Source organism: Pogona vitticeps, chromosome 5, assembly GCF_051106095.1.
Source record: "Pogona vitticeps strain Pit_001003342236 chromosome 5, PviZW2.1, whole genome shotgun sequence".
Lineage (NCBI taxonomy): Eukaryota > Metazoa > Chordata > Lepidosauria > Squamata > Agamidae > Pogona > Pogona vitticeps.
The window spans coordinates 55,082,366-55,104,074 of NC_135787.1; the positions used below are offsets into that span (position 1 = coordinate 55,082,366).

General features: G+C 43.7%; 1 long non-coding RNA gene across 1 annotated transcript; it reads right to left on the reverse strand.

The window, feature by feature from the left end:
* Positions 1-1,083: 1,083 nt before the first annotated feature.
* LOC144589390 (uncharacterized) lies at positions 1,084-16,410 on the reverse strand. Its single transcript, XR_013545470.1, has 2 exons — positions 15,291-16,410; positions 1,084-2,967 (listed from the first exon to the last, which is right to left on the reverse strand). It is a non-coding gene; the product is annotated as an uncharacterized LOC144589390 (long non-coding RNA).
* Between the last annotated feature and the right edge of the window lie 5,299 nt (positions 16,411-21,709).

Sequence of the window (21,709 nt, forward strand, 5' to 3'; positions counted from 1 at the left end):
TTTAAAATGAAACAAAAGAAGCTAAAAGAGTTGGGTCTTTCTGTGTTTGATGAACCTCCCCAATATGAAGAAGAAATGAAAAAAAAAACCCACAAAGTTTTCAGCAAGTGTGTCCCTAACTGTCACCTCAGTTCTGTGCTGAGCCTATCTGTTTTTTGTTTCCTTCTCTCCAGGGTGGTTTTTTGTTTACTTCTCTCCAGGGCGGAGTGGCTGGAGGCAAGATATACGAGGGGGTGCTGATAAGTATTGAGCCTTTCCCAGAAAAAAATGAGCTCGGAAGATATAAATTGCAGGGTGTATTGGCCAATTTGTCTGTATTCAATGGTGTAAACTCAGCAAGATTAACTATTATCCCATCCTTATGCCTCAACTAGACCAGGCATTCGCACAAGCCCTTCTTCTTCTTCTTCTTCTTCTTCTTCTTCTTCTTCTTCTTCTTCTTCTTCTTCTTCTTCTTCTTCTTCTTCTTCTTCTTCTTCTTCTTCTTCTTTTGGGGGGGTCTGAAACAGTATGGAATGTATCTGTACAGTATGGAATTTATCCGTATATTGTGGAATTTTCAACAACAAACTTTTATTTTACACTTAGAGGTGAATGGGAGGGGGGTGGGGGGAATCATACATCTAGTCCTAAAATGAGGAGTCCTCTCCCTTCTTCCTGTTTTGTGAGTGAAGTGGCGTAGGGTTGAACTCCATCCCCCTTTTGAAGGCAAACAGATAGTTTGTCAGGTGTACTCATTTGGATTCCTATATTGCGCAAGGGGTTGGACTCGATGGCCTTATAGGCCTCTTCCAACTCCATGATTCTGTGATTCCATGGATTATGAAGGAAAACACCAATTCAGCCACACATCTTCACAGTTCCCCTGTTCACTCAGTCTACAGAAGGAATTAAATATTTATTGTCTCTAACTGGGAAGTAACTAATTAATTAACTGTTCCTTGTTCTTTTCTGGATGTTGCAAAGGTAAGTGGCAGCTCCACTGTGCCTCTAGGAGCTCCCTCACTGATCAAGTATTTGACTGGAACTAAAAGATGAAAGAAATTCAATTTCCCTGCCAAAACTAGAGCTATTTTAAAGTTATTTTTTATTTTTAATGTGAAGGTTTAATTGAAAGCTTCCAGTGAGAGGCATAGAACGTGAAAAACTATGGCTTCATGTGGCTTTCTCGGGAAGGACTAAATTCTTCCATGGAATTCCATGGAATGCCATGGAAGAGAAGGAAATGAGAAGACATGGGTTTTATCACTGTTTTGTCAGGAGAAGTAGGATACCATGTTGAAAACATAATAAAGTAGTCAGTTCAATAATAGTTACATTAACAGAAGAAATGCTTTATTTAGGTCAGCCTAAGATTGACCAGATGAATTCTACCTGTGCTGCCGGAAGTATGTTTAACTTGGGTTTCATTTTCATAATATATAATGGTCAATTTGTGTGTGTGTTAAATTTGCTATTTTAGCCATGTCCATACTCATAATTTATTTTTACGTGAGCAAGCAGAAGGTTGCAATCTAAAACATGAGAGAGAGAGAAATCATTCTGTAAAATGGAAACAATGGCAGTTATACCAGTTCCCTCCTTGCAATGGAAGCGAATTGATATATAAATATCTGAGGGAGCAATTTTTGTTATAGACAGCTGCATAATCATTGAGACCTACTGGATGGCTCACCTGAATCTCACCGCTAGGAGTAGTACTCTATATGTGATGACCTTGGAGATGGATGTCCAGCATCAGTGTTGTTCATTTTTCCATCAGCAGAAGGGTATCTGCAATAGGAGCTTACAGGTGTTTGATTTTGCTGTAATAGCCCATTCTAGTTCCATACAGAATCCTGGTATTTTGGAGGGCTGTAGCTCAGAGAAATGCAGTGAAACTCTGAAACCAAGTGTTCTGTGGCAGCTAAATGGTTCTGTGGCAGCTGAACTAGCACAAGGTGTGTATGTGTGTGTGTTCTTCTATCTATCTATCTATCTATCTATCATCTATCTATCTATCTATCTATCTATCTATCTATCTATCTATCTATCTATCTGTCTGTCTGTCTGTCTGTCTGTCTGTCTGTCTGTCTGTCTGTCTGTCTGTCTGTCTATCACACACACACACACACACACACACACACACACACACACACACACACACACAAAGAGAGAGAGAGAAAGAGAGAGACCATTTGTGTGTTGTGTTTTGTATGAAGTGTTAAATTGTTTTCAAGTGATTTAGATTCTTCTCAAGTATTTGGATTGTTTTAGATTGTTTTAATATGATTTTAGCATACCCTGGAGTAAAGCAGAAAATATTCATTTTCCTCTCTCCTCCCTCCCTCTTTGTGCCAGCAGGACTTCAGATCTGTTGAAAGCTGTGATGTGATGTCAAAGATATCTGCAACAGGAGATAGGGGCACCCTGTAAATTTAATTAATCAGGAGAAGAACTGAGAAGAGATTATTATTTTACATATGATGGGCAAAATAATACTACAATGGTGTGTAATAGTAGAACAGTGGTTGGGCCACGATGGAAGTATTTATCAAAACACTCATTAGTACCAACCCTTCTGGAATCCATATATGCATTTTTCATTAAATATATGAAGTGTGAGCATTTATTGTAACTACACACTGTTTACTTATCTATCTAATTAGCTAGCTATTATGTGTCTAGCTGTAGAACTTCAGATTCTATCACAATTTTTATTTATCTAATCAGAAAATACTTTTCACAGAAACATCTTGCTGTATAGTCAGCTGGCATCCAGTGTCTTTACACAAATGTCATACGGCATAATGAAACTATTCAACAAACAATGTACTGCCATCATACTTCTGAAGCAAAACAGATTTTGGGATCTGGGTTTTTTGGATGCCAACTTTACGGGGTGGTAATAATCTTCTGGCAGTCATCTAGCAGGAAATGACACTTCCCTGCTCCAGGCTTTCCATATCCTTTCCATGTTCCAAAACCCTGTAACAAAAAGGCAGGTTTAAGTGATTGGTTTAACCATTGTACTGTTTCTTTTGAAAACAGCTCAGGGTCCTGCTGTGTTTTCATTATCTGGAATTTACTAAGTTAAAAAGTGTGTCTGACACGCTTCCTTTGTTGGATCGGATCCGGTAGGGGATATGAAACCAGGCTTCTGAAAAGATATGATTTTCTGCATCTGGAAGCAAACATAGAGACTTCTCAGTGAACACGCATCAGTGTTGTGATGCCCCTCTGATACAAAATGACAAATCTGTTATTTTGTAATGGAATACCAAGGCTGTTTTGCAGTTGCAGAAATGGGATGGAAAACTTCAGGCCCTTGGGCTGAATCTGGCCTTCCTGAAATCTAAACTATTCTTAGGAAATTTGCTCAAGAATTTGGAAGACTAAACTTAAAGCCTAAAAGACCACACCATGAATATTTAGACAGAAAAGACTGAGTAGTCCCTTATTATTCCTAGCTTCTTTGGGTCCTGTGATTGGGAGAAAGACAGCATAGAAATAAAATAAAAATAAATAAATAAATAAATAAATAAATAAATAAATAAATAATAGCAGTTACTACAAGAAAATGTAGAAGCAGGGAGTTATGCTTTATCAAGTATATAGTGGAAAAGATAAGGGTGTGCTGGGACACACACAACAAAAAAGAAACCCTAGTGGCTGAAATCCTTTTGCACAACTTCTAGTTGTGTAAGGCTGATGCTGTCATCAGCTGCAGTGGTTTTTTTTTTTTTTCATAAATTGAACATTTCCAGTCCCTGCCCTGAACGTCCCAAGGTTCTCTTTGGATCCCTGTCATGATGGAAAAGTAATTGGGGGCTGCAAGGTGGGGGAAGTTTTTAATTAAAGAAAAATACTGCCAGCAGTGCTAAAATAATTTCAGGGTGGTGAATTTTTTTTGTAATGAAGGACTTGCTCCTCCTGTTCCTCTGCCCAAAAGAGCTTCCTACCAATGAAAAAGATTCCATGGAAGACTCAGGACTAGACATGGGGACGAATAAAAAAATGGTGATTCATTTTGATCCGTTATTCATCAAGGTTAATGAATCAATGAATATGAATATATGAATAGTCTTCAATGAATCAACAAATCATTCCATCAATTCATCTGCACTTTAAATGGCTATAACACTGCCCCCCCGCAATGACCTAGAGACACCAAGTTTGCAGGGAAGCTTCCTCAGATGCATTTCTACAACTCCTGAAAGTTTGGTGAACATTTGATCACGGACCCCTGAGTTATATAGTCACAAGGAGGACCCCCAGGAAAGCTCCCCCCCAGGTACTTAGAGACTCCAGAATCACAACGGAGCTTCCTACATCTTTGCCCAACATGCCTGCCAACTGTGGTGAAGATTGGATATCGGAACTCTTGAGTTACCCAGCCACAAATTGGGTGCCTCCAGGAGAGTTTACCACATGGTACAGAAGCCCATGGCATTGAGGGAGTTATATTTAGCCCCAGCAGAATGAGAGGTCCCTTTGGCAGAGGCATGCATGAGGCATTGAGTTTATCTTCAGCTCAGCACAACATTACATTTGCCAGTGAAGTAGAGTTTGCCCTCAGGAGGACTGGAGGCAAGGAGGTATTTGGCAGCACAGCAGGCATTTTGGCTCCGCTGGGCCCTAAGGAAGTTGGTAGCAGGAAAACAGGCTCTTTTGGCCCCCACGGGCACCGAGGGAAAAGGCACCAGCAAAGTACTGTGTCTTGTCCCATTGGGACACTGAGGCAAAAGGCAGCAGCGCAGACTCTGGTCTTCTTCAGCAACATCAGATTTGCCTCCAAAGGAAAGGTTTTTGTCCCCAGGAGGTAACTGAGGTTGCTTGCAACTTCCAACAGCACCAGCAGCACCATCAGATGAACAGGGTCAGTGCTACTAACAGTGGTTAATCCACGGGGCTGCGGGGCTGTCGGAAACAGATCAGCTCTGCAATCTGAAGCTGGGCGATGGGGCAACAAAGATGCTCATTTAAAACTGGAAAGCCAGGGATTGCTTGTAACTTGGCTGCTGGGACCACCTGGATATGATAAAGATAGTGGGGATTTTTTGGGGGGGAGCTTAGACAGGCTAGCCCAAGTGGCACGGGTTGAAAACCAGACAAGCTCTGCCCTCTGAAGCCGAGCGATGTGGCGATGGGGCCACATCGCCCAGACAGGCTTTGGGTGGGGCAGAGCAGACAGACCTTTTTGGAATATAGCCCAAGTGGAAGGAGCTGCAGGATTAGGGAATTGTTCAAATGGCCAGCAACATCGTTGACCTTTTGACCCATCAGGCATTGAGGAAGTTTGCAGCCAGAAAGCACGCTTTTTGGTCCCATCAAGGCACTGAGGCAAGAGGCAGCCGCAGGAGACTCTGGTCTTCTTTTGCAACATCACATTTGCCTGCAAAGTTACTTAAATTTGTCCCCAGGAGGCAACTGAGGTTGTCAAGGCAGGAGCCAGAGCAGGAGAATAAGGTTCAACTGCAAGGTGCTACTGACGGTGGTTAATCAGGGTGGCCACTGGGCTCCTCAAGTGGAAGATCAGCAGTTTGAATCAATGCAATGGGGTGACCTGAACTCTTGTCCCTTGCTCCTGCTTCTGCCTACCTACTGAGTTAAACTGCTGCTGAGCCACTAGGCATGTTGATCGGAAAGTCTGCCAGCCTACTCAGGCAGTAGCCCGAGTGGACTTTGGAGCATCGTATTGGCATGGGACGGCTGGACAGGCATTGGGTGGGGCAGAGCCCAGCCCTCTTGGCAAGGGGATGCCCAGACAGGCTTGGGGGGCAGAGGAAAAGGAAGAGGCAGAGGCAAAAGGAAGGAAGCAAAAGTAAACAAGACTCTTGTCTTCTTCAGTGCAAAGGTAGTTCAGTTTGGCCCCAGGAGGCAACTGAGGTTGCACAACTGCAGCAATAAGAGCAGATGAATAGGGTCCAAGGTGCTACTAACGTAACAGCGGTTAATCCACAGGGGCGCTGGTGAGCTGAGCTCCCATAATTTGTTTAAAGTTCTGCCTAGCTACTGAGGCTGTAGAATAGCTAGGAATGAACAGTCTGCCAGTTTTGGGTGGGCCTGAGACAGGCCCTCTTTGGCACAGGGGATGCCCGGACAGGTTTGGAGGTCTTGAGACAGGCCTGGTTGGCACTTGGATGCCCAGACAGGCTTGAAAGCAGACACTTGCCTTCTTTGGAAACATCACATTTGCCTGCATAGCTAAGTTTGCCCCCAACAGGCAACTGAGGTTGCACAACAACAGCAACAACAGATGAATAGGGTGGTGCTACTAACATAACGGTAGTTAATCCACGGGGCTGATGGGCTTCTTGAGCAGAGGATCAAATCCATGCAACAGGGTGAGCTGAGCTTCTGTAGTTTGTTCTAGGTTCTGCCTACCTGAAGGAGTAGGAAGCTGGAATGAACAGCCAGGAGTTAGGAATGAAGCCCGAGTGGACTTTGGAGCACTAATGTAGCCCTTTGAATAAGCAGGCAGGCCAAAAAGAACTTGGCCCCATAAGGCATCTTCACCTAGCAGTCAAGATTTGTCAGGCCCTTGGCCTGTTCTTGGCACAGAATCAGCAGCAGGCAAGCCCAAGGCAGCTGGAGAGGGATGCAGGATTGGGGCCAACATGGCCCAAGGAGGCTGGAATTGATGCCCAGTTAGGTGGTGATGGGACACTCGCACAGGTGTGGGGGGACACTAGCAGCAACATAGACTGTGGCACTGCGGGTTAAACCACTGAGCCACAGACCTTGTCCATCAGAAGATCAGCACTGCAGTTTGAATCTGTGCGACAGGGTGAGCTATGTCCCGTTGCTTTTCACCCAGCTTCTGCCAGCCTCCTGGGGCAGTAGAGAAGGCTAGGAGGCCAGAATAAACAAGCATGAATAATTGGAATGAAGCCCAAGGAGGTTGGAATCATGAAATACATATAAATATACATTTCCAAGATTTTTCAGAATAAATGAATCAGTGAATACTGATCCTGGAGATAGGGAGGGACATGTCACACACAGCACATCTCAGGAGGAGGAAGCACAGTGGTCAGGTTTGAGTAGGGCTGAACCTGGCCCTCTTGGCATGGGGACGCCTGAGGAGGGTAGGATGGTGAAGTTAGCAAGCAGCATTTGAGAATCAAGCCTGAGGAAGTTGGAATAGCACGTAGGCCTTTCGGGAGTGGAAGGAGCTGTAGAACTCAGAAACCTGTCATGTAGCCAGCAACATAGACTTTTGGAGTGGACCCAAAATCTTGGTACGGGGGAACGCCCGGACAGGCTTGGGGGGCAGAGCCTGGCTCTCGGAGAGTCAGTAGCACCAACAGGATAAAAGGATCCAAGCCTGGTGCTACTAACGGTGGTTAATCTGCGGGGCTGTCGGAAACAGATGCTCTGCAATCTGAAGCTGTGCAATGGGGCAATGGGGTGACAGGCTGGACAGGCTTTGGGTAGGTCTGAGACAGGCCTAGGAAACTCACCTGTCACTCACCACCAACGTCTAACTAGACTTGCTGACAACCTTCAAACAAACAAAGATGCTCATTTAGAACTAGAAAGCTGGGGGGGGGGATTGCAACTTGGCTGCTGAGACCACCCGGATATGATAAAGATGGCCCTCAGAGGTTTTGGAGAGATGAGACAGGCTGGTCTTCTTGACACCTTCGGGATCCCAGGACCAGCTTTGGGTGTGCCTACTGCCAAGAGGCCTGGCTGGCCTCTTGCCACGTTTGGGGATGGGGACAGCCTTTGCGTGTGCCAAGAGAGGGTTGTCTGGCCCTCTTGTCACGTTCAGAGGTGTGCCAAGAGGGTTGTCTGGCCCTCTTGTCATGTTCGGGGATGCCGGGACAGGCTCTGGGTGTGCCAAGAGGGTTGTCTGGCTCTCTTGTCACATTCGGGGGTCCCAGGACAGGCTCTGGGTGTGCCAAGAAAGGGTTTAGGCTTAGATGCCAAGAGAACCAGCTTGAGTCTGCCCCAACCAAAGGCTGTCTGCATGTCACCCCATCTCCGTATCACCTGCCTTCAGATTGCAGAGCTGATTGGTTTAACCCGTGCCAGACAGGAGTTTTCTCCTCCCAGTCGGGGAGGCAGAAGGTGGAACAAACAGCCCACTGGGACTACGTAACCCAGCAGGCAGGCAGGGAGGCAGAAGGTGGAACAACCCGTTGGGACTATGTAACCCAGCAGGGAAGGAGGGAGGCAGAAGGTGGAACAAACAGCCCCCCGGGGCTATATAACCCAGCAGGCAGGGAGGGAGGCAGAAGGTGGAACAAACTTAGCCTGCCATGACTACATAACCCAGCAGGCAGGCAGGCAGGAGTTCAACAGTTCTCAGCCTGCTCATATGACTTGATACAGCAGTCAGTCAGGCAGGAGTTCAACAGTTCTTGGCCTGCTGGTCTGACATCCAGCAGGCAGGCAGGCAGGAGTTCAATACTTCTTGGCCTGCTGGTCTGACTTGATCCAGCAGGCATGCAGGCAGGCAGGGAGGTACGACTTTGTTGGAACTTGGCCCGAGGAGGCGACTGGAATCAGCATCTGGAGTTCTGACTGAGGGGTAGGTTTACGGGCCGGCAGGCAAGTAGGCAGGTCTCTTTTTTTCCAGGAGGACTGGAGGGTGGGCAGGTGGGTGGGTGCAGGCAGGCAGGCGGAGTGTTAAGGGAGAGATTGTCATTGGAACCCTACCTTTTTGGGTTCAGTGAGGAGAAGCCCCAAAAGGAAAGGTTCACCTTGATGAATTACAGTCTCTCCACAGTAACGGAAGGGATGTCCATGGCCACATTGGGCAACTCTGGCCATATGACTAGTTTCCTATCCCAGTAATGGAGAGGATCTGACTGGTGGGGCTGAGGGGGCTCAGCCAGATATTCCTCAGCCAGATATCTCTACCGAATCCTCCACAGCCTGCTGTGTTTCCTTTGAGGCAAGTGCCAAGGTCACCACAGAACTCCAGTAATGTTGGTGGTGAGTGGAGCCTTCACCAGGTGAAGTCCTTCCCTGTGTTTCGGGCAAACCACCCTGCCCCTTGTGGCCTAACATTCCTGTTCCCCCATGCAAACGTTGCGGCCCCAACGCCCTGTGGACCTCGGTGGAGAGCTCCATCCTCCACTCCTCGAGGTCTGAGGTGTGTGCTGCCAAGCCCCCCTTGATTCGAGGATCACACAGGCAGGCCATGCAGTAAGCTCTGTTACAGTAAACAAGATAGAGTAGCTTCTGCACACCTGCCTCCAACCTTTTCATCAAAGCCCTGGTCCGTGGAAGGAGGGAGGATCCTGGTGCCGCAGCAGTCTCCAGGGACTGATTAAGGGCATGAATCAGGGGGATGACCTGCCCCAGGCTTGCTGTATAACCACACACAATGTCCATCGTTTCCAGGAAGGGCTTGAGCACCTCCACCATCTGGGAGAGGGCCAGCCAATCCATGGCACTAATTCCCACCTCTCTCTCCCCCCAGGCAGAATGGGCATGGAGGACATGATGTCCTCCAAAATGGCCTTCTGCTCCACCAGGTGGAACACTATGGTGTAGGCGGAGTTCCACCTGGTGGGCAGGTCTGTCAGGAGAACGTGAGTCTCCTGACCCAACTCCTCCTGCCTCTCACGCAGCCAGCAGGCAGCTTTCAGGCTGCAGGAGAAGTGGCCTGCAAGTTGGCGGCATTGCTCCAGGAGTGCCCACATCTCCTGGGTGCCTGCGTCCCACTCGGGCTTGAAGTGGGTGCCTAGGCCAAGGGCATCACACACCACAAGGTGTAATTTGTGCACCATGCATACGATACCTTCAAAGCCTGTCATGTTCAATGCTGCCAACATGTTCCGCCCAGCATCTGTGACCATGTGGCCATGGGTCATCTCCCCATCCAGTGCCCACTCCTGCAGTGCGGACAGGAACTCATCGGCAATGTTTCTCCCTGTCACCTGAGTTTCTATGTGCCGTGCCTGCAGCAGAACGGACCTGTAGCCTGGGGGCAGGGCAAGGGCCTCCCCCTGTAGCCCTGTCGCTGATGCCCTGCCACTACTCAAGTCCTCTGGCTGCCACCAGTGGGTTGTGAGTGAGGTAGCCGTGTTGACCTCCTCTCTACAGGTCCACTGTCAAGTGCACCTTGCACCCCTGTACCATGAAAAATGGTCACAGATCACCCCCCTCACAGAGTCATAAAGCGAGGGAAGCACTCTAGAACTGAGAGTTCTCCATAAGGGGAGGTCATACCAGGGGGCAAAAAAATGCAGCAACCGGTGGAAGGCTTGGGATTCCATGATGGGCAGTGGAAGTCTGAGCAGGGTGATCATCACAGCGACAAGATGAGTGGCCGCCTGCTGGGCCTTGCCCTTCAACTGCCAGCTGAGGGTCATGGCGGATCCAACAGATGCCACTTCATGGAGCGTGGCCTGCCTCATGTTCCCGGCCCCAGAAACCCCTGTGGCTGCCCTTTTGAAAGGAGGTGCCTCCTCCTGCCTCCCCTGGAGCTGCTCTTTTCCCTCTCCCAGACGTTGCGGACGAAGTGCCTTCCCTGGACAGGAGCCTTGGGTGGTGCCTCTCTAGATGTTGGTGGAGGATGACAGAGGACAAATGCATGGGGTCTGACCTCCTCCAGACCACCCCAAGGCAGGTATTACAGCTCAAAAAGGTTCGCTGCCACTGCTCTAGAAGTGTGTAGAGAGAATTTCAGCACTACAGAATTCACATGCAATGAAGCATTTACAGATGCAAAAAATCTGCATCCTCAAGTAATTTTTCTTGTGAAAGCAGCCTTTATGGTCATGGTCTGTTATGATTGGAAGTTTGATGTAATCCATCGAGCTGAGTTTTTTTTTTTACATCATCCTGTTGATACAAAAAGTCATAAATGTGGTTTTACTTGGATGGGGAAGGGAGCTTATGGCTACTTTGCGTTGCCAGAAGAAAGAAGAAAAGCAAGAACATGGGAAAACTTAACAAGTCTTACTTGGAGGAGAAGGGATTTTTTATTTATTCAAAACTAAAAAATGAAAGTATATCTGTTGTGGAAATGGGGAGGGTCCAACTCTCTGCTGTAATAGGTCAAACAGATTATTCAACTGTTTCTGAATGCTTATGCCTTAAATACTGTTAGTTTAATATTAAAATGGAATGTTGATTGCCAACATAATATTTTCCACCTGGTTGGAACCCTGAAAAGCTGCTTGTGCTCTAAGGATTGGATCTCAACAAGCCAGAGACACTAATTTGATCTGGAAGTTATTGGAGTGAAATAATTGGGAGATTTCAAGTGCAAAATGGCTTTTTAATTGGAATAGTATGGGATGTTTTATTCTTCTGGAGTCATCAGTTGATAGGAGCATAAACCCAGTGTTTTCAATCCACTGCAAAAATGTTTGCCCATTGATATCAGTGCATTGGCAGACAGCTCAGGTTTGCTAAAGAAAATGTCTATATTTGGGGTGTCCCTGTGTACATGGAATATTCTAAAAGATCATAGTATCTTAATTTTCACGCCCAGGGCTTGGAACACATGATAGTTTTGCATTACAATACCCAGATATTTTCCCAGCCAACATGGCTAGTAGCCATGCTTTCTGAGAACTTCAATTGTAGAACATCTCACTGCATTTCCAGTGTTTTACAGCTTTGTGCTGTGTTAATTGATCCTAAGTCAACAGCATTATTCCCTTAGTTACGACCAGTTACAAAAGACGTGTTTTACTTTTGAATACATAAATATTCAATCTTTCCTCTGGGAAACCTACTAACCTTTATGGTTCTTATGCCTCCATTTTTTTCTTAGCACCCATCCTGCAGTTGCAGTTTGAGAGTGTGAAACTGGCCCTGCGAAGTCATCTAGTGAGTATTCTGGCCAAATGAGATTTGAAACTACATTTTTTTTCTGGACTTTGCTCATCACTTAAATTACTATATTATCCTGGCTTGCCACTTCTGCTCATTGAGATGCTGCTGAATTGCAACTCCTGTTAGCTATAGCCATCGTAACTATTGGTGAGGGATTTGTTTACTGAGTAATATGTTGTCTCTCCAATGGTTAGTGATTACCCAAGAGCATTAAAATAGCTACATTAAAAGCAAAAATACTATTTTAAAGCAGGAGGATTTAACTCTTTTTAAAGTTTTAGTTGGCACTGTAACTTTAAAACAAATGCATAAACATCTATCGTCCTGGCAGATTAAAATGCTCAATTGCAGACGTGGTGGTGCTGTGGACTAAACCGCAGAAGCCTGTGCTGCAGGGTCAGAAGACCAAGCAGACATAAGATTGAATCCACGCGACGGTTTGAAAGCATGCAAATAGGGACCACCTCGGTGGGAAGGTAATAGTGTTCCGTGTCTAAGTCGCACTGGCCATGTGACCACGGAAGATTGTCTTCTGACAAACGCTGGCTCTATGGCTTGGAAACGGGGATGAGCACCGCCCCCTAGAGTCAAACACAACTGGACAAAAATTGTCAAGGGGAACCTTTACCTTTACCTTCAAGTGAAATTACCTTCCAACCACGTATTGCAACATGGGTTGGGCTCAGAATTCATTCTTTGTTATCCACTTTTGTTTGTGGCCAAAAGCCAGCCAAAAGTGTGTGCAGGAGGGGTGGGTACACAGACACTGCTCTTTATCCTGTTGTAGTCTCTTGAATAGGTGTTTTCCTGATCAGCATATTCTTGTGTTTTGCTTCTGAACTAATCGACACTCCGCCTTGCTTCTCTTTGAGCTGCAGGAGCACTGGAAGTGGAAATGCAAAACACTGAAAGGGAAATCCAGTCACAACAGCACTCCTCTCATATACAACTTCTCTGATCAGTTATGAAAAGGAACAAGCCCACCGCTACCCTTCAACATTCTGAAATGGATTACTATTTTTCCCAACAGTGAAGAACACCCCACATTGCTTTCTAGTTGAGGAATCACATTGGTTGGTTGGTTTGGTTTTTGGTGGCATGGAAAATCATTACTTCATCATGAAATTTCATGGATGTCATATCATTAATATGATGAGACATCTAGCAGTGTATACCTCTGTAAATCTTTCTGGTTTCCACCAGAGATGGAAAATGAGAAGCTTCATCACTGTCTTATTTGTGGTAGGCTGTAGCTCAGCGATACAGCTTTTCTTTTGCACGTAAAAGGTCCTTGATTCAATCCCTCTCATTTCCAGACAGTAGAAAAGATGCCTGTCTGAAACTAATTGAGATGTTGGCAACCCATGCACACAATAATGAACTGCATAAACCTGGTGATCTGACTTGGTACAAGGCCCTCTGTCCTTCTGTGGCTGCATTACCTGCCTTACAAGGAGTAATTCCTGGCATATGCAGTAGGACTTCCTGATAGAGCCATGTAAGATGTTTGGAAATAATATAGCGGCCTCTTCCTGCAGTGTATCAACTTCAAAATAATGACTAGTAGGGCTAATCCCCCACCCCCACACAATTCTGGTGCCCATCTGACCCTCATATAAAATTTTCACTGCAGGTTTCCAAAAAATGCCCAAGCAAAGCATATTCGTTTTCATAAGAACATAAGAAGAGATCTGCTGGCTCAGGCCAAGGGCCCATTTGGTCCAGCTTCCTGTATCTCACAGTGGCCCCACCAGTTGCCTCTGGGAGCACACGAGGCAACTAGATCTCTGTCTCCTGATATCCCCACCCCTGCATCTGGGTTGTACAACCTGCCATGGACTTATCCTCCAGAAATGTGTCCAATCTCCTCTTAAAGGCATCTAAGCCAGAAGCTGTCACCACTTCCTGTGGCAAGGAGTTCCACAAACAAACAACACGCTGGGTAAAGAAATATTTTCTTTTGTCTGTTCTCACTCTCCAAACACTCAGTTTGAGTGGATGTCCCCTGGTTCTAGTATTGCGTGAGAGGGAAAAGAGCTTCCCTCTATTCACTTTATTCATCCCATTCAAAATTTTATAATCAATCATGCACCTCCTCAGGCACCTTTTCTCTAAACTAAAAAGCCCCAAACACTGTAGCCTTTCCTCATAAGGGAGGTGTCCCAGCCCACTCATCATTTGAATCTCTCTCTTTTCTGCACCTTTTCCAATTCCACTATGTCTTTTTTGAAGTGTGGCGACCAGAACATTTGCAATACTCCAGGTACGGCCTTACCAGCATTTTGTACAGCAGCATTATAATGTTGGCTGTCTTATTTTCAATCCCTTTTTAAATGATACCTAGCATGGAATTGTCCTTCACTGCCACCACATACTGGGTTGACACTTTCATCGAGCTGTCCATCAGCACACCAAGATCTCTTTCCTGATCCATCACGGATAGTTCAGAACCTTCTTTCAGCTCTCTTCATGAGCTATCAATCCTGTTTGAATATTTCTCAGCTGTATTACACTGTCCAAAAAAGATAAAACCTTGCCTTCTATATATGGTTAAAAATCATCCATCAATTGCTGTTGTTTTTTTAAATCAACCATGGTCATTTTTATTCTTATGGGTTAAAGAGGTGCATGCTCTATTGAATGTGATACTCACCAATCTGCTTGTGTCCCTGGATATGTCAAGATATTATTTTCCTCCCTTTTCCTTTCTTTAGCTCTCATACCAAAAAGAATAGCACTCGAACTATTAGTGATTCTATGTCACTAGAGTATATGGTCAATACAGAGACAACATTTGGAAAACTCCACTGAAATGCTTCTTAAAATGCTTCTTTACACAGCCAGGGTGTCTTGCTTTTTGGGGAACTTCCAGGCTCCCGGGAGGTTCTGGAGGTTATAATAATAATAATAATAATAATAATAATAATAATAATAATAATAATAATAATAATAATAATAATAATAATAATAATAATAATAATAATAATTTCTAAGCTCTGTTGAAAAATAACTAAAGGTAATTTGAATATTTGCTATACCCATATAATATCACCATTCCTATATATTGCAGTACTTTAGAGTAGTAATTTACATTCTTGTTGTCCCCAAAAAGAAATTCGGGACAGATAACTTTTACTTCTAACTTCTGACTTCCTTGCATACTCTAACATTGATCTCCATCAGAGTCCTGGTCCTGCTTTGTCTTGTCTTCTCTTTCTCTTTTTAATTACGCACAGGAAAATATAATTGCAGATTTCTCATACAATCTCAAAGTAACCAGAGAAACAGAAATAAGTGGGTTTAAAAAAAAAGTAACAAGGGCAACTCAAATGTCTTCCAGAAGAGGGCCACCTTGATCTACCATCTTAAAACCAACCTGTCATGTTCTCTACAAAACAACAATGGTTTAATGTGGTTTGGTTAAGAAGTGGTAACCACAGGTTAACCACAGGGAAGGTAAGAATAAACACAACCCCAAAAGTGTATCTAATCAGCATAAATACCTGCCTTCCTTTGCTCCATAGGCCTTCCATCAGCATCCAGGTCACGTTCCAGCCTTAGAAAGGATTCTGCTCAGATTCATGGTGAGTCATGATCAGTTGTCGTATTCCATATTAAATGCTTCTGTCCCATACATCTCTTTTTCACAGTGGTGCTTACTATTCAAGTGCCCATCACCCTTCAATGCCTGAACTGGTCACTTAGGATTAAGGAAGGCCGTGATCTTGCAGGCTATTACTGGGCATGTGTGAATCTCAAGCTCCCTGGGATCTTGCCATAGAAATGAGTGAGCATTTTGTTTCCAATTAGTTTTTATAATAATTGAGAAAAATCTACAAATTTCTTCACATTCAGGATGGAAAGAACTAGAGATGGAGGGGGCAATCATATCCTGGAAAACCAAAGTTGACAGAGTCATTCCTCCCGGTCCAGAGCTTTGCATTCTTGATCTTTTAATAGTCTGGGTTTGAATCCTTGGATATCTGACAATATTGATTTAGTATTGAATTAAAGTTGTCACCGCTTTCTCGCTGAAAAGGCTTGTTTGCTGTAGCAGCCATGTAAAAGATGTTCCTCTCACAAGAAAATAACTTGGAACTAAGGTTTTTACTCCTTTCCCCTCTCTGTTTTTGCTCGCTTGCTTGCTTGCCTGCCTGCTTGTTGAGGCTTTTCATCCTTTACATTATGGTAGGCAGGAGGACAACATGGTCTTCTCCATACTGGGAACAGCTGTACTTTGTCAAACTGGCCAGTAGAGAAAGGGAATAAACTTATTTCCAGTTTGCTTCTGAAGTGCTTTGCAAAAGTCTTGCTGTATACGGAAGAGAAAGAACTCGAGGTTTCAAAAGTGCAAGGGCACAGATTTTGCTCTGCCTCTTGCTGATGCTAGGTAGTAACAGAAACTCATATTGACCCCAGTGCAAAAAAGATAAAGAGAGGGGGTGATATCCATACTGGGGAGTGGCGGCGGCTGTTGTAGTGGTGGTAGGTGGGATTCCTAAACAAAATCCAGAGTAATGAGTTCCTTCTTTAACAAATTGCTTTGAACTTGCTATTTTATGCATTCCAGAGAAAGAGAGGGACTCCAGAAAGCATGTCAATACTGAATTTGCTACCTTCCTGTGGCTTCTCTTCTCATGGGAGTCTTCTCTTCTCATGAGATGGTCAAAGTATTGGAGCCTCAGCTTCACAATCTGTCCTTCCAGTGAGCACTCAGGGTTGATTTCCTTCAAAATGGATAGGTTTGTTCTCCTTGCAGTCCAGGGGGACTCTCAAGAGTATCCTCCAGCACCACAATTCAAAAGCACCAATTCTTCAGCAGTCAGCCTTCTTTATGATCCAACTCTCACTTCCATACATCGCTACTGGAAAAACCATAGATTTGACTATGCAGACCTTTGTCAGCAAGGTGATTGACGTCTCTGCTTTTTAAGATTCTGTTTAGGTTTGTCATTGCTTTCCTCCCAAGAAGCAGGTGTCCTATTTTGTGGCTTCTGTCCCCATCTGCACTATAATGATTGTCTTCTTTTTTCCCCATTGTTGAAATGCTTTCAATTACTTATTATGCTTTCAATTACTTATCAATTACTTACTTTAAAATTTAGGGCTGTTTATTTTAAAAATTATTTTGAAATGTATTTGACTATATTTCATATGCCTTTTAATATAGACCTCTGCAATATATGTGTTACATAAGGACTACAAGCACACAAATAAACATGCAGTTAGCTGTTTGTAAGAAAGGGAAGCCAGATGTCATCCTTGTAAAAGATGTTCTGTTCACCTTTGCCATCTGCATCCTTGACCTTTGTTTATTTCTGTGCTGAATAACAAAGAGGTGGGTTACCCTTAATTACCCAAGAATATATCATTTGGCAGCTTTAATCTGCATGTAAGAACTTAACCCTCTCATAGGACTGGAGTTTCTAAACTGCAAAATACACATGTTCCTACTGAGTAAAGGTCCTAACGTCCTCCTTTCAATCACTTTTGCATATGCTCCAGATGTTCCCATCCCACCCTAGTATTGCTGCAAAGTATCTACCTGGGAGATTTCTTCTATCTATGGGGTATTTTCAAAATCATGCCTTGTTGGTTCCTCTCCCACACACACACTTGTGAAATTTAATCACTGTATCTCCATTCAGTTGTCAGAGGTGAGGGTGACACTCCCAGATGGAGCTTCAATTGTAACAAAACAACAACAGCCTCCATATCCATAATTTATAATGTTACATTTTTGCATAGTTTAGCAAATATGAATGCAACTGACGTTAAAGGCTTTCCAACATGTGTTCTTCATCTTTAGCATCTAGGATAACATATCAGTAGCCTGTATGCTGGGACCCGTGGATACTTCAGGGATGTCTCTGCTCTTCAGTGTCTCACCTTTTCCTCCACTCCCTTTGGTATCTCTACTGCCAAGACTGAGTTTCTAAACTCCTCAGAAAAGAAACATATCCTTTTCTTTTCCCGTTTCATTTTTTAAAAATATATATCTTACTTTTAAAGCATAATACATTGATGGCACTATGTTCCATGTGTATTATTTACATACTTACAGAAAATATTTTATACTGCATTCCAAGGTGGAGTTTTCTTAAGAAATTCCATTTAGGCTGTAACCTTATACACACTTACATGTGATTCAGCCTTATTGACCTTGACAGGGCCAACATTAGTGTAAACATACCGTGCATAGGATTTTGTTGTACTTCACCCAACCTAATACAGTATTGTAAGCCATGTTGGGCCCTCTGCAGGAGAAGGGTGGAATATAAATACTGTATTTTAAACAAACAAATCAATCTCTAGATTGAGCACAGGAAGAGCAGTGGTTATTGAATCAAGGGTTGACAGGGATGAACAGTTGGGATCAGGCCCTTCCTAAGACACTGAGAATCCTGGGGCACAACAATTATTTGAGGCCATTCCACTCACCTCCTTCTCACAGCACCTCTTCTTCATGTGTCCCTCTCATACCTGAGGCCCAGAAAGTTGCCTCGCTTGGTTCCTCATTTAAATAGACCCCCATTGAGATTTTCATTATATTTGCCACTCTGCTGAAGCTTCCCTGTTCCTTCTGAGCTTTGCTGTTATCTCACAGTAAGTTAGGCATATGCATTTTCCTAGAGGCAATATCTTGTAAATTGTCTCAGGTATAGGCTGTTTCTAAAGCTTGATCTTTAAAAGGCAATTAAATCCATTACCTTTACAAAGGATCTGCTCTCAATGGAGGTGCAAACTTCTACAAGGTACAGGCTCAGAGACCCAGCACAATTAGCGCCTCACTCCAAAATTTCAAGGAAGGCGATCCCTCCCCTTAGCCCACATATCACCTATGCTGCTTGAATTGGTTAATTAACATAGATCAAATGATCTGCTTACAGAATTGCTCAGTGGTTTAGGCATCTGGTTGTAGAGCCAGAGGTTGGGTGTTTGATTTTCTACTGTGCCTCTTTGATAGGGGCTGGACTCAATGACCCATTGGGTCCCTTCCAGATCTACAGTTCTAAGATTGTTATTGTTTCTGTTTCTGTTGTTATTGTTATTTGGGGACATTCCTAAGAGTCATGGTTATGGGGGATATCATAATGAATGCCTGCACTTCACAATTCACCACATTATCATTAAAGAAGAGGCTTTCTAAGAGATGCTGTTTGATGTTTGTTTTTAAAGTCTGTTCTCATGTAAGTTCTACCACTTCACTGTTTCAGTCCAGAATGGAAAGTAATACAGGGGTTCACTATACTTTGTTGTCCTACACTGGGCTGACCACACAATGCAGACTTGCCTACCTCTTCATAGATTGCATAAATGAGATGTATCATGTGGCGTCTCCTCCAGAAACAGTACTTATGCGCTTGGATGAGTATCTGTTAGTAGAAAAGTCCCACCACCTTGGCCTTGTCTATATCACTGTGGACTTTAAAATATTGCCTCCTCACAGCTCCTATCAGGACTGGTTGTTCTGTTTTACAGAGTAAAGTGGTTACCTCAGGTGGCAGATGCTACACTGGGGACAAGCAGCTGTTTTCTTCCATTGGAGGATAGAGATGTGTGTCAACAACACAAGAAGCTGCCTTACATTGAGCCCTAGCATTGTTCTATATAACTCAATACAGTATTGTTAAATCTGACTGGGAGTCTTCCAGGGATTCAGGCAGGATTCTTTGAAGGTTTTACTTATTGAATTGGGACTTTCTGCATTCCAACCATGTGTCCTACCACTCAGCTATGATGCCCTCTTTCCAATACAGCATCTAGTGGTCTCCCATCCAAATACTAACCAGGCAATTTCTGTATTTAGATAGGATTGCCTGTTTGTAGACTGGTTCAGGGAGATTCATCCTGCTCCCCTTAGGTGATGGAAATGCTACTCCACCATCACTAGTGTTGAATTAAAACCTAGATGTAAGTCTGGTTACCTTCTGGAGATGGAATGATGGGATTCTTCATTTTCTTTGCCAGAGACAGCAAAATATAGCAAGATGGTTCCCATTGCAAGCTGGAATATGTAAAGATGATAACCCCAAGTCATGTGATTCAGCCGAATATCATGGTGCAAAATAGACCTGAATTTAAGAAAGAGATTGAGGGAAGTATAAATGGATTTATTTCACAAAGAAGAGCTTCACTTCAATGGAAGAGGCAACTCCAGCTGAGAATGTAGGCATGAATATACAGTATTTATTCCATTAAAGCAATAGGAGAGGTACATTCACATCAGAGCATTTTGTTGAAACACAGAACTTTGGATTCGAGCAATTGAATGATCCTTTGCTTTGGTTTGATTAAATCCATATAACAGATGTTAATCTGCAAATGTCTGTTCTATGATAAATAGATGCATACATATGGAATGATACTTTTTACAACTGAGTGATATAAGCAGATATATGATAAAATTAAAATCCTCAGTTTATGATCTACTATAGTTATTTTATATGTTTTGGGCATCAAGATCAAAATATCTTGAATCTGGAAAACAGAAAGTCCTCTTTCTCCCCCCCCCCCCGCCTTACTTAATTCTTTGGCCAGTTTTTCATTATTGATATATTCCCCTTGCCAGTTTATAATATCCAGACATCCAGAATGCTACGTTTGTACTGGAAAAGTACAGAAATGTGAAATTGGTTTGCTTTTTTTAATGGTTGAAAGTGCTAAATATCCAAACAAATAAAGAAAATGTGTCCTTGCCATCCACATTTACCAGTGTACCAGTTCCCTTTTTGCTCTCTTTAAGTCCTCATTCCATACAGAAATGTGTGTTGCATTGATGAAGAATGCTGCATTCTAGCTATGATAGGTTTGGTGCTTGAAGTATTGTTTGCTCTATCTGAGATGTTATAGTGAAATAATGGAACCACTCTACTGTATTCTGCTTTGATCACACTGTACATGGAATACTCTGTCCAGTTCTGAGCACCACAATTTTAAAAGGATATTGATAAATGGAATGCATCCAGAGGGTGACCAAAATATTAAAATGTCTGGAAAGGCTGAAGAAGAGAGTATATTTAATGTATTCTCAAAGGCTTTCATGGATGGGATCTGATGGTTGTTGTAGGTTTTTCAGGCTGTCTGTCCGTGTTCTTGAGGTTTTTCTTCCTAACATTTCATCAGTCTCTGTGGCTGGCATCTTCAGAGACAGAAGTCAGAACGCTGTGTATGCTCTGGTGCAGTTCTGTGGGATAGTTGAGTATTTATAGCTGTGGGATCAGCTTTTTGTCCTTTTCAGGAGATTGGGTGATTAAGGTGATCAGCGTGTTTTTGTTGTGGGTGTATTGTTGTGATAAGGGGAAGAGATGATCTGTCACTATGATTGATGGGTGTCATCAGCTGGTCTTTTGTGTGCAGTGATCACTGGTCCTTGTGGCTGGGTAGAGTTTGTTGACCTTTTGCAGGCTGTGCTTTTCAGTACTGGGAGCCAGGTTTTGTTGAGTTTTAGACTTTTTCTTTTTTGTTGAAGCTCTGCTGGTGTTTGTGGATTTCAATGGCTTCTCTGTGCAGTCTAACATAATGATTGCTGGTGCTGTCCAGTACTTCCGTATTTTGAAATAGAATTTCATGTCCAGCTTGTTTCAGGGCATGTTCTGCTACTGCCGATTTTTCTGGTTGTTTTAGTCTGCAGTGTCTCTCATGTTCTTTGATTCTGGTGTCGATGCTGTGTTTTGTGGTTCCAATATGTACCTGGCCACGGCTGCAAGTTATCCGGTATACTATATACCTAGTCACCCTCCTACAGACCCACATTGGACAAACCTCATACTACTGCAAAGACCCAGGAGGATATTTAGCTTGAGAGAAAAAAGCCGGAGAGGTGATATCATAACTATCTTCAAATATTTGAAGAGCTGACACACAGAAGATGCAACAAGTTTATTTTCTGAAGTTCCAGATGGGATGGTCAAAACTAATG